Below are 12,902 nucleotides of genomic sequence, written 5' to 3' on the forward strand. Positions count from 1 at the left end.
GGTTTAACACAGATGGGGAAAGTATTTTAAGAAGCTTAGCTATTTTGTTAAATGTTTATGACTTGTAAATTCCCAGCCTTTTAGGATTATCCAAATGTGTTGACATTGATGGTGAATTTGAAGGGAAATTAGCCAAATATGTTTTTGTCTAATTAACCAGTCGGGCCTAATAATAGCAGTCAGGGTTGGCGGGTAAAGCAGGGGCTACTTATTTATTACATGGAGATATGTTCATATTATTTTCATTTGAAGTTTAGATTTTCAAATTCTTTCCCACCACTTTCTGGAGTCATTGAATGAGCTGTCAGAGCAAAAATCCTCAACCTCTTTTCTTTCTAAAAAAAATTTTAAAAGAAGAAGAAAATTAGCCTACTAGTTTCATTTCACCAGAAATCTGAAGTTTGACTCTTCCAAACTTCTATTTCTGTGCTTCTCATAAGATACAGAAGGAGAATCAATCACCTCCACTTTTGGCTCAGTGGTCTTGAGAAATAAGAAAAAGTTTGAGTTTCTTGTGATAGGTTTTAATCTCTTGGGTTAGTGGTTTTATAATTCAGCAATTATATATCATCCTTGTTTAAGTAATTGTAGCAGTTAGGTATGCAAAATTTTAAGAGTTCTGTCAGACCAAAATAGTAATATTTAGCAAATTACCACAAGACCTCCTGTAGGGAGAGACAGACATGAGAAAGAAGACTGTCACAGATTGACTATTATTTCAAAAACTCTACCAATACTTTACATTCAATTTCACTTATCTTCAAGACAGTACTATGCTATCTTTCATTATTAATTTGTTTGACGCATGAGCTCAATAGGTTCACAAGTCCATTGGCTATGCTGGGAAGCATTCGTTTAGACCAAAGTATTTCAGACTCTGAAGTCTGTGCCCTTTTCCTGTTTTCCTCAACATTAACTTGTTATTCCTGTCACCCAAAGGGAAATATCATCTTGGTCACCTGTGTGTATCAGGCATACAAGTTTGTAGCAAAGTGTATTTTATCTTTAAAAAAATCGAGGATGATGTTGATGATGATGATGACTGTTCATATATCTCCACCTTCCACTGGATGGGTCAAATAGCAGAATAATGCCACATGAGTGGTGTTTCCTATATTTGGGACTGTAGGGGGAAATATTGATGTATTGGTTGTCTTAGCCTACAAGTAATATAAATGGCAGATATAACATAAGTGTGAGCTATTTTTTAATATCAAACATCTTTTTTTTGAAGTCCCCCAAAAGCCACTAGAAATCAACTCATTTTAATGTAACTCATTCACCACTACAGGCAGCCTAAAGGACTATCTTTTAAGGGTTCCTGTGCTGATTCTACCACTAATGAACTTGAATTGCTGTTCTAGACTTTATTTCTTTTCTATAAAATAAGTGGATTTAAAAATTCTTTTTTACCTATAAAATTCTGAGAGTTGATCTGTGTATATCATTCTGTAGATTGATCAAAGTGGGGCAAGACATTAAGTATTTTTATTTAAAATATAATGGTGAATTGGTTGTCTTATTTTTACATAATGCTTAAGTATTTTTATGTGTGGAATCCATGGAGAAGTGGTGCGTCTACATTTCTCTTTTATGAAGTTTTTTTTTTTCCCCTGCTTCAACATTTCAGTCATTTAGTAAATTTCACTTAAGAAAAATGCTGAATAATAAGCACATGGGAGACATTTTCTTTATTTCAATTTTGGTAAATATATTTTAAAATCTTAGATAAGTTTGTTTTGTGTGTTTTTGGCTTTGTTTTTCAGTATTGCTAAAAATGTTACATCAACTTGGCCCCAGGATAGTAATTAACAACCCAGTCAGAGGTTGCTAGCAATTTCCCATTTGTTTAGGAAGAAGATTTTATTAAATAAGCTGGAGTTGTGAGTATTAGCTAGAGAAGACTTTTGAAATTTGCTTTCAACAGAGTAGTATATAAAAAAAGAAATGATCAAAAATGCAATTAAAATGTAAATCTAGAAGTTAAGAAAATAAGTTTTCAAAACAAGACAATCTATAGAAGACAAGATCGTGAAAGCTTTTGCTTTTGTTGCCTATTCATTCACTTTAATATACATAGAAGAAAGTTAAATGTTACCTAAAACTAGTAGTAGAGTTGTAGAAATAAATGTTGCTCTTAGAACATAATTTTAATTTAGATGTACATTGTGCTTATCATAGACCTCCTGATATGTGTGAGAATGTGTTTCAAGTGTTCGGTTAGAAAAATAATATTAAATATAAACTTCCCCAATAATGGTTGAAAAGGAGTGGAATGTCCTTATTTTAAAGATTTGAATGCATAAGAATCACATTTTGACATTTAACTGTGTTCTGCATCTTGACTCTGTAATAAATGAAACGGGAAGAGAAGTGTAACATATGGGTGGACACAATAGTAATAATAATCAGTAAATCACCCAAGCCTGAAGTATGGAGGTGTCTGGGAAATGTGAAGCCCTGCTGAGATCGGGGCTCCATCCCAATAACGTGTTGTCACCTAGAATCTTGAGTGGTATGGGAGGACAAAATGGAGGTGAGTTACTGAGTGATGGCAGCTGATGTTTTGGGAAATCCTCACAGTGATCTGTTAGTTTGTCTGTAAAGAAGCTTTTGCTTTTGTTGCTTATCCATCCGCTTTAATCTGCATAGAAGGAAGCTAAATGTTAATAAAATTAGGGGTGGAACTGTAGAAATAAGCATCGTTCTCAGAATATAACTGCAATTTTGATACAAATAGAATCCTAGTTCTTTTAAAGAAAATGACATGGATTATTTTAAAACTAAAAGTTTTCTTGACCTATGGTGTCGAAATAAAATTTAGTAGAAATTTACTTGAAAGTCTTTCAAAATGTTTTATATAGATTGAAGGGCGGTACTATATACACTGAACATTTATATCACCTTAAAGTTCATATGTTGGAACCTCATCCCCAATGCATTTAAGGGCCTTTGAGAGGGGATAGGGTCATGGGATTAGTGCCCTTATAAAGAGAGGCTTCTGTGAGCTCCTTCGCCCTTTCCATCTTGGGAGTACACAGAAAGGAGACAGCAGCCTATGAACTAAGAAAAGAGCTCTCATCAGATAGTGAATCTGCTGACACCTTGATTTTGGACTTCCCAGCCTCCAGAACTGTGAGAAATAAATGTCTATTGTTTATGAAACATGCAGTATATAATTTTCTGTGATAGAAACTAAAATGGATGAAGACAGTAAAAAAGCTGAGAGACCACTGTATTTGCCTTCATATCTTCACACACTAACTATTCATGCTGTGGAGATTTTACCTCAGGAAATGGTCACTATGATTTCTGTGTTTTATGTACTGAATTGCATGGTATGAGGAAACATAAAGAACCAAAGCATGTTATACTAATGTCCTACTCCAAAAATGTTAGTGCTAAAAACCTTTGACTCATAAAATACTGGAAGTAGAAGAGACCTTAGCAATCATTTAAATGAGGATAGACAAACTACCTCCTGGGGCCAAATCCAGCCTGATGCCTGTTTATTTATGGCCTAAGAACTAAGAATAGTTTTTACATTTGTCGATGGTTGAGAAAAATCAAAAGAAGGGTTTTGATTACATGGGGAAATTATATAAAGTTCGAATGTCAGTGTCCATAACTAAAGTTTTATTAGAACACAGCCACAGCCATTAATTTCAGTATTGCCTGTGACAGGTCCAATGGCAGAATGTGTGGGTATGACAGAGATCTTATGGCCTACAATGCTCAACATTTGCACTATTTGGACCTATACAGATAAAGTTAGTTAACACCTAATCTAGATAGCAAATAAGCTCCTTTGCCAGGATTGATCCTTAGTTAGGGGTTGTCAGGAACCTTTTTGAGGATTCTGCTTTTGGGCTGGGTAGAAAAGTACACAGTGATTGACAGGCAATGTCTACCTCAGACAAGGGAGGGGGATGGTGGCACACGCTCAGTCTTTTCCAGTCAAAGTTCTGTAACTGTATGTAATCCACTGTTTCTGAGTTTGTATTAAAGCTTGTAGAACACAAGTTCATTAAGCTGAGCAAGCCTCTTTTCCATTACACCCAGTACCAAATCAACCCTCCAAGACCATCAGAATGCATATTAAGAATCAGGGAGATAATTTTCTAAAAATGCAGTCCCACCCCACCCCAATACATAGCCAGCATTCTGATTTTATATATTAGGGTGAAGCATAGGAACTTCTGTTTTCAAAAAAGATTGAAATTTAAAAGAGGTTTTTTTCTAGGACTGTGCTGTCCATTACACTAACCGCTAGGCACACGAGGTTGTCTAAATTTAAATTAAGTAAAATTTAAAATTAAGTTTCTCAGGTGCACTAACCACATTTTAAGGGCTCAATGACAATACAAGCCTAGCAGGTTCCAAATTGAACAGCTCAGAATAATATTTCCACCAACATAGAAGGTTCTATTGGACAAAACAGATTTAAGAGATTCCAGGATTCTAGTTAATCTCAGAAGTTAACTAATCAACTTTATAAAAACAGGATTAGTTCATCTTTACTGTCAGAAACATGCAAAAGAAAGAAAACAAAAGAAACAATGAGAAAAACAAATTTAGTATAACGATAGCAATCTTCATCCACTATGTAACTCTCCCATTTATTTATCATTAAGATGACCAAAAGGATTTATAATTTGAGAACAACGCCATATAGTACTAAAGGGAAGGGAAGGATAATATTTTATGTCAGATTCTTGGAGGGACTTTATTAGCCATAATGTAGGAGAGGTAGGTTTCAGATCCGACTGACCAATGTATGAGTCAACAGACTTAATAGAAAAGTTTGCCTGAGGAAAAAGAATTTGAGATGACAGGAAAACCCCGCCGGCTTCAGGAAGTTTACAATGGGTGCTGGAGGCAAAGGTGAGCCATGACAAGTCAATGGACAGTATTGACATCCTGAGAAAGTGCAGTGATGCTGGTCTACAGAGGCATGAGGTTCAGTGTCCTTTTCCAGGAAATGTGTGGTGCTGACATCATGCTTTGTAACATGCTGCTTCAAGTGTCTAATGGAGACAGTCACATCACTTAGAGAAAAAGTCTCCATCAAGAGTCACAGTGAATAAGTCCTTTGCAACAATGTCAATGGGCAATGTTACCCTGGCTGGACTTCCCTTAGTGAGCGCTCCCCTCAGTTCTGCTACAGTGAAGACAAAGTCCCAAACAACAAAATAAATAGACAAGAAACCTAAACTTTTCTTTCTCACTAATTTGGTGTGAGACTAGCACAATGCATTTAACATTTATCATCTTCTTCTCTTAGTACTGAAAGACAAAACAAAATGGAAATATGTCCATAACTATCAAGATGAACAAACGGATAAAAGTGCCCAGATACATGAAACAGCAAGTAGTTCAAAAGAAGAAAACCTGCGGAGGAATAAATGTTCCCACAAATCTATGGAAGAGATCTACCACAAGGGAAATTAGAGAAAATCTTTCAAAATTTCTCTGATTTGTGGAGTTATTGTGTCTCTGAACAAGGTACTCATCCTAAAGAATACCATTCAGATGAAATGAATAATTAACAAAGACTTGTAATGGCATGAAGGCAGAAAACATTTATTGAATATTACAGATCAAATCAGAAAATTATACCAGGTTGAGAAATTATCCTGGAATTTAGAAGAAAAAAATGAGACATATGTGCCAATCAAAAATATAAGTTGCTTTGATGACAAATCCAAGAAGTCAAAAATACATATAGGAGAAAACAGAGCAATTACAGGAAAAGCAATTCCCAACAAAATAACAGAAGGTTGTTTTCTTGGGGGTTGGTGGCGGTGGGGGGCGTATGGGGCTTAAACCAAAGGCAAAACAGCCTATCTAAAAATATGACGATGTAAGTCCTGAATTGAGAAAAAAATAAGCAACAAGATGACGGGGAAAAATGTTTGTTTATAAAAACAAAAAACTCAAGTTGACATCAGACTCTCTACAATTTGAAAAATACGTAAGAGAAAGGAACTCAAGACTCTTGAGAGAAATATATTGAAACCCAAGAATGTTATAGCCAGACAGGCTATCATTCACATTTGAGAGCAACAGAGAGATAATAATAGACATGAAAGGACTCCAAATGTTTTTACCCACATTCTTTTTCTGCAAAAAAATAAAGATTTTTTAAAAAACTTGAAAAAGTATTCCAGCTGACTGAAGAATGACTCAAACCGACAAACTAAATTATAGGGATTATGTGTAATAAAAGAAAGTATGATGCGTAATTAAAACCAATTGGGATTAGACTAGACTGCGCTGTAAAAAAAAAAGAGTAGTAATGAAAACCAATCAGAGTCAATATTTAAATCATTATTTTTAATATAGTAAGAAGTTTAAATCAATAGAAAAAAATTTAAGTAATTTTTCCAAAAGAAACTTAAAGTGTTTAAAAAAATGATAATATTCTGGATATGAAGTCCCAAATTATACCAGCAAAATCTTAGAGTAGGAGTGTGAATAATTGCTTGCAGAATCTTTAGTTTTATGCGTGTGGGGGGAATTCTCAAATTCATATACTTTATTTTTGAAGTGATAAATATATATATAGATAGAATTAAATAGAGATATATAAAGGTATTTTAAATGTAAATTAACCATTAGTTGGAAAAATGGGATGCATAATTTTCAAATTATGAGAAGTAAGAGAAACAAAGAAAACTTGGAAACATAGGAAGGAAATCTGAAAAGATACAAATAACATAGCAAGAAAGCAAAAAATTTAATTTACCTCATTTATTTTGAGACAGAGTCTTTCTCTGTCGCCCAGGCTGAAGTGCAGTGGCACTATCATAGTTCATTGAAGCTTCAAACTCCTGGGCTCAAGTTATCTTCCCACCTCAGCTCCTGAGTAGCTGAGGTTACCGGCACACATCACCATGCCTGTCATGCCAAGTTTTTTTCTTTGTAGAGAAGGGATCTAGCTATGTTGTCCAGGCTGGCCATGAAGTCCTGGGCTCAATCCTCCTACTGCATTGGCATCCCAAGGTGTTGGGATTACAGATGTCAGTACCATGCCCAGCTGCAAAGTTTTTAAAAATGAAATCATTAAAATAAAACTGAAAATCATGGCCACGCACGGTGGTTCACACCTGTAAGCCCAGCACTATGGGAGGCCAAGACAGGTGGATCACTTGAGGTCAGGAGTTCAAAACCAACCTGGCCAATGGGGCAAAACCCTGTCTCTACTAAAAATCCAAAAATTATCTGAGCATGGTGGTACACGCCTGTGGTCCCAGCTATTCCAGAGGCTGAGGCAGGAGAATCGCTTGAACCCAGGAGACAGAAGTTGCAGTGACGCAAGATCATGCCATTGTACTCCAGACTCAGTGACAGAGTGAGACTTTGTCTCAAAATATATATATATATATATATTTATATATATAAAATATATATGTAAATAATAATGGCTAAAATTTGATAGATGCTTTTTACCCTTTTAATTTCTTAGTGACCATTTTCTTTATTTCAGATTTGATACACTTTATATTTACTTTGTTTTGGAAAGCTTCTTGAAGGAAACAGAAGTACACCCTTATTCCACAGTTGTTTCTAATTCTAGTTTCAATACCCTCAGAAATACAAGCAATGGTCAAAAAGCCATAGAGATTTTAGGATAAATTTTTTCTTTCATTTCTTTTTGATTTTGAAGTTTGCGATTTCTTAGTTGGTGTCCCAACCTCACCTTGTAAACTTCTAATTGTCCTGCGTTCCCAAAGTGTAAAGGGATGCCAAATATGTGTGTGTTTAGATGTATCAGCTTTTCATCTGGCAAAATTTTGCCTGGGATTGGGGATGAAATCCAGCTTTCAAGGAATTTAGAGACTGTCCAAGGTAATGTGCCAAATTATTTAAGCCTCTGAGGTAGTTTGGATGTTTATCCCCTCCAAATCTCAGGCTGAAATTTGATACCAATGTTGAAGGTGGAGCCTCATGGAAGATGTTTGGATCACGGGAGTGGGCAGACCCCTCATGAATGGCTTGGTGCCCTTCTCCCTGTAATGACTGAATTCTTGCTCTGTTACTTCATGCAAGAAGTGACTGTTGAAGAGCCTGGCAACTCCTTTTTCTCTCTTCCTCTCTCACCATGGGACATGTTGGTTCCCCTTTCCCTTCTGCCATAAGTGGAAGCTTCCTGAAGCCCTTACCAAAAGCAGATGGCATATCCATGCTTCCTGTGCAGCCTGCAGAGCTGTGAGTCAAATAAACCTCTGTTCTTTACAAATTACTCAGCCTCAGGTATTCTCTTACGGCAATGCAAAACAGACCAAGACAGCCCCTGAGGCACTTGTGCTAGCTCACCCACCCCAAATGGGTGCCTTGTACCTGTGTATTTACCGATGTCAAACCTTGTCTCCAGTCCTCTTAAACTCTTCGGCTTTCCCTGTTTGATAGTCTATTTGTTCTACTTGGCACATCTCTTTACTTAACTCGTGGTGGTCACTGTTTTTTGGGTTTTTTTCCCCACAATTATAAAAATAGATAAATTGTCACTTCCTTGGAGACATCTCCTATGACTGACCTTGAAGAGCAGCAGCCCCTCAAACCACCATTCTTGAGATTCTGCTTCCAACGTCACCACTATGAATGCTGTTTAACTGTTCCTTAAGTTTTGCTTCCTTCTCTCTAAGTATGAAGTCTCTAGAATGAGTTTTTGATTGGGGAGCCTTGGTTACTTGCTCTCAGCTTACCTGGTAAGGCACAGAGCGGGGCTATCTGTCAGATTTAACCTTTTGGTTGGCTTCCTATTAAATAGGGTTTGGATGCTGAAAAGCAGCAACTGTTTTCTACAATGCAAAAACATGTCTTCATGATAATATTTAAATGTATACATTTGGAGCATATGTGTATGGATATTGAATATTATAAATACATTTATTGCTATTTAAACTCTCTCAAGTCTGTCTCTTTAGGACTAAAATAAGTGTTTCAATTAGTTTGTGCATTTCATATCATGCTCTACAGATTCCAAGGTTTCCCAATGAAGTGGCTGGAAAATGACCCAAAACCTTCCAGGGAATATTGAAGGACAGCTAGGTCTCTGCCTCCCCACCCATCCCCCAAAAACTTTAGTGTGTGAAGGTGGGCTTTCAGTTGTTCTATCAGATTTTATGTTTAAAAAGTGTTTAATGCCAAATCTTTGAATATCACTGTAATAGATTCTTGCTTCTCAAGGACTTACAGTGTCAGTGTCTCCTGGGAACTTGCTAGAACTGCAATCTTGTCCCACCCTTCCAAATCAGACTCTGCATTTCATCAAGATTGCTAGATGACTGATCACAAATTAAGCCTTAAAAATGTCTGGGCATGGTGGCTTACATCTGTAATTCTGGCACTTTGGGAGGCAGAGGTGGGCAGGTCACCTGAAGTCTGGCCAATATGGTAAAACCCTGTCTCTACTAAAAATTTGCCGGGTGTGGTGGTGCATGCCTGTAGTCCCATCTATTCAGGAGGCTGAGGCAGGAGAATCGTGAACCTGAGAGGTTGAGGTTGCAGTGAGCCGAGATTGTGCCACTGCACTCCAGCATGGGCCACAGAGCGAGAATTTTTTTTCCAAAACAAAACAAAGCAAAACAAAAACCCAAAAAATAATTGAAATAAAGAGCATCGTACTAGATGATCCCTAAAGTCACTTTCAGCTATGGTGATATTATATATACGTATGTACAATACATATTTTCCCTCCCCTTATTTTATATTCTTCCCCCAGCACACTTGGTTCAGAGAAAAAGAAATTTGCCAAAGTTATAGAGCATAAAGAAATTTTTGATAGAATATAGATAAGGATATTTGAATTGAATTAGGTTCCAACTTTTTTTTTTTTTTTAGTGATAATAACTACGGCAGATGAAGGTTATCTTGCCTTGCTTAGCTACAGATTTACAGGTTAAACTTCGACTGCTCCTCTGAGAAAAGCATATGTGTCCAAATACTCTACAATTAATGGGGGGAAAAAAGAAAAAAAAATCTTCCAAAGATAGTTCAAAGGAGACTGCGAGAGTGAAAAAGAAGAATGTTAAACAGCAATGATGATAAAATCAAGGGACAATGATGACTCTTAGATTTGTAGACTATTCTAACATTTAGCAAGCATTTGAATATTCAACAACTCATTGAAGTCATTATAACAGTTCAGAGAGGAAGACACATAGATATTTTCCACAGATTTAAATAGGGCCTGAACCAGTAGTCTATCGTAACCAAGACTGGCATATTGAGCTGACCTGAAGTTAATGATTTTTATTTCATGTTAAAGTCATATTGGTCTTATTTCATGTTAAAGCCATAAAGTCGCCAGGCATGGTGGCTCACACCTGTAATCCTGGCACTTTGGGAGGCTGAGGTGGGAGCATCTCTTGAGATCAGGAGTTTGAGACCAACCTGGGCAACATAGTGAGACCTTACCTCTACAAAAAGTCAAAAAATTAGCCAGGTTCAGCGGCGCACATCTGTAGTCCCAGCCAGTTGACAGGCTGAGGCAGGAGGATCACTTGAGCCTGGAGGTCTAGGCTGCAGTGAGCTGTGATCCCAATACTGCACTCCAGCCTGGGTGACGATGCGAGACCTTGTCTCAAGGAAAAACAAAACAAAACCCCCCAAAACCCATATTAATCTAAACGCAAGTAGGCAACAGAGAAGGATGCTTTTCCTGTGTTCACCATGTCTGAGATTGACATTTTTCCAGTGGCAGCAATGTCTCTTTTTGGTTTCCATTTTTCTTATGCTTGTCTATAGTGTTTTTCTAACCATTTTATTTTCTCCTTCCACTTTTCCTTACCAGCTTTTTCCTCCCTCTCTTGAGGCCAGGCTCTGCTCATTTGCAATCATGGTTCTGGGCTGCAGCTTCTTCCTCATCCTCCCCTGCCTCACTTCCTATGGTCACCTGCCTCCGTGTCATCCTGGCTGGGACGCTGCGCAGTTCAGCTGTCTGTTCTACCTCCTCCTCTCCACCTGGCCCCACCACTGCTCCGCCAGGCCTCCCTCGTGTGTGCAATGTCGTTATGGCAACCGACAGTCAGTGGGCCTGGGAGACACCACACTGAGCCAGAACTGGCAGAAGAGACACAGAGCAGCATCTGCGGGGGTTGATAAGGCCAAAGTGTTGGGTTGGCCCCTCCTGGAAAGAAAGAGAGAAGGGAACAGTGAGATCACATTGGCGGTGATAGACACCAGGCAGGACCTGCTAGAATGACTGGAAGACTGCATACAGGCCCTCATTGAGTTCCATGTGACTTTCTGCTTTGCTTGTCCAAATCCAGCTTTTTGAACCAACACCTCTGTCTCTAATCCCTATCCCACAACCATTAGAAGAGACAGCAAAATAAAAATGATTCTAGGCTCTGCGTAGAAAAGTGCAGAAAATAATAGTTTGCCCTATTAAGTACAACATATGACTATTACTCTTAGCTTTATCCAGAATATTAGCTCTGATTATTTTTGAGAGGAGTAAATGACAATTATACATTTAAAAATGCACATGCTAGGATCTAATAAGAATGCTCTTCTTTGCAGCAAACCAAAACAACAGTTAAAGTTGATTGCCTCATATTTCCAAAATATCTCCAAGCCCCGAACATGATGAAGGTATTAAGAACATGTCTCTGGCGATCACTCAGGATCTGTTGAGCGGAATTAGAAATAGGAATGTGAGAACTCTCCTTCTCAGGCTGCGGTTTCACTGTACCCACAATGCTTACGGGATATTCAATACTTTAGAATACTGAAATGCTAAAGCTAGAGCAGAGACGTATTACTAGTTTGTCTCTCAGTCTACAAATGAGAAGGGTAAGGCCCAGAAAATGGAAGGGTCTAGCTCTGGGCCTCACAGTTTGTGAGCTGCAGAGCCAGACCCATGTGTTGCTGGTAAAACTTTGTCATCTTTCCATTAAACCCAAATGCAGCTAAGAAAGATAAAACCAACTAAAAGAAGAGTCTTTTGGACCTCAATGTTTGGGGAAATTGTGTGCCTTCGCTGGAGGGCTGCATTCTCTTCTCACGGTCCCATTACCTCATATGGCTCTGCAGCAAATAACTAATACCCAGTCATAATATGACAAATGTGGTTTCACTGGGCTTGAGTTCTTAGACTCAGTTTATAGACTGGTCAAGGAAGACTTAGTAACATTTCTCAAACAAAGCTGAATTAAAAGTTATGAAATTTAACATCGACAAAATAATAAAATAAAGACAAAGTTCGGGAAAGAAGGAGATCCTTGGAAATATGCTAAATTCTTCATTTTTATTAAAGAAAATCAGCACTTTGTCAAGTAACGGAACAAGTAATACATGTTTAGATGTATTATTTACAATTTATAATGTTAGCCATCAGGAAAAAAAATCAAACCATGGAAAAAGCTTGAAATTGATTAGCTTTTGGAGGAGGAGAAGGAGGGCTTAACTTTCTGTTTTAGACAATTTTGTACGGTTTGAATTTTTAAATATGTGTATGTACTCCTCTGAGACTAAAACTGACACTGTCATCAGTAGAACCTTGGTTAAATAAATTATGGCACAATCATAAAATGGAACATTTGACCCCCATTGGGAAGAATAGAGTTGATGTGCTTATTCTGACACAGAAGTATGCTTAAGATGGAAGGATAAGGGGAGAAATGAAGAAATTAAGTTATGGAATCACATATAGAACATTATGAAAATATACACCCCATCTGTGTGTGTGTGTGTGTGTGTACACATGCTTAGGTATATTTCTATATTATAAAAAGAGGTGTGGAAAGATGCACACCAAACTCAGAGTTGACGTGCTAGGAACTAAGGTATAGAAACATTTTAAAGAGACTCTTGTACTATTTGAATGTTTAAATAATAAGCATGTTAGTTTTTAAATTCAGCACTTTATTTTAAAATATTATAGAACCAAAATT

This window comes from Macaca thibetana, chromosome 3, assembly GCF_024542745.1.
Source record: "Macaca thibetana thibetana isolate TM-01 chromosome 3, ASM2454274v1, whole genome shotgun sequence".
In the NCBI taxonomy this organism is placed as follows: domain Eukaryota; kingdom Metazoa; phylum Chordata; class Mammalia; order Primates; family Cercopithecidae; genus Macaca; species Macaca thibetana.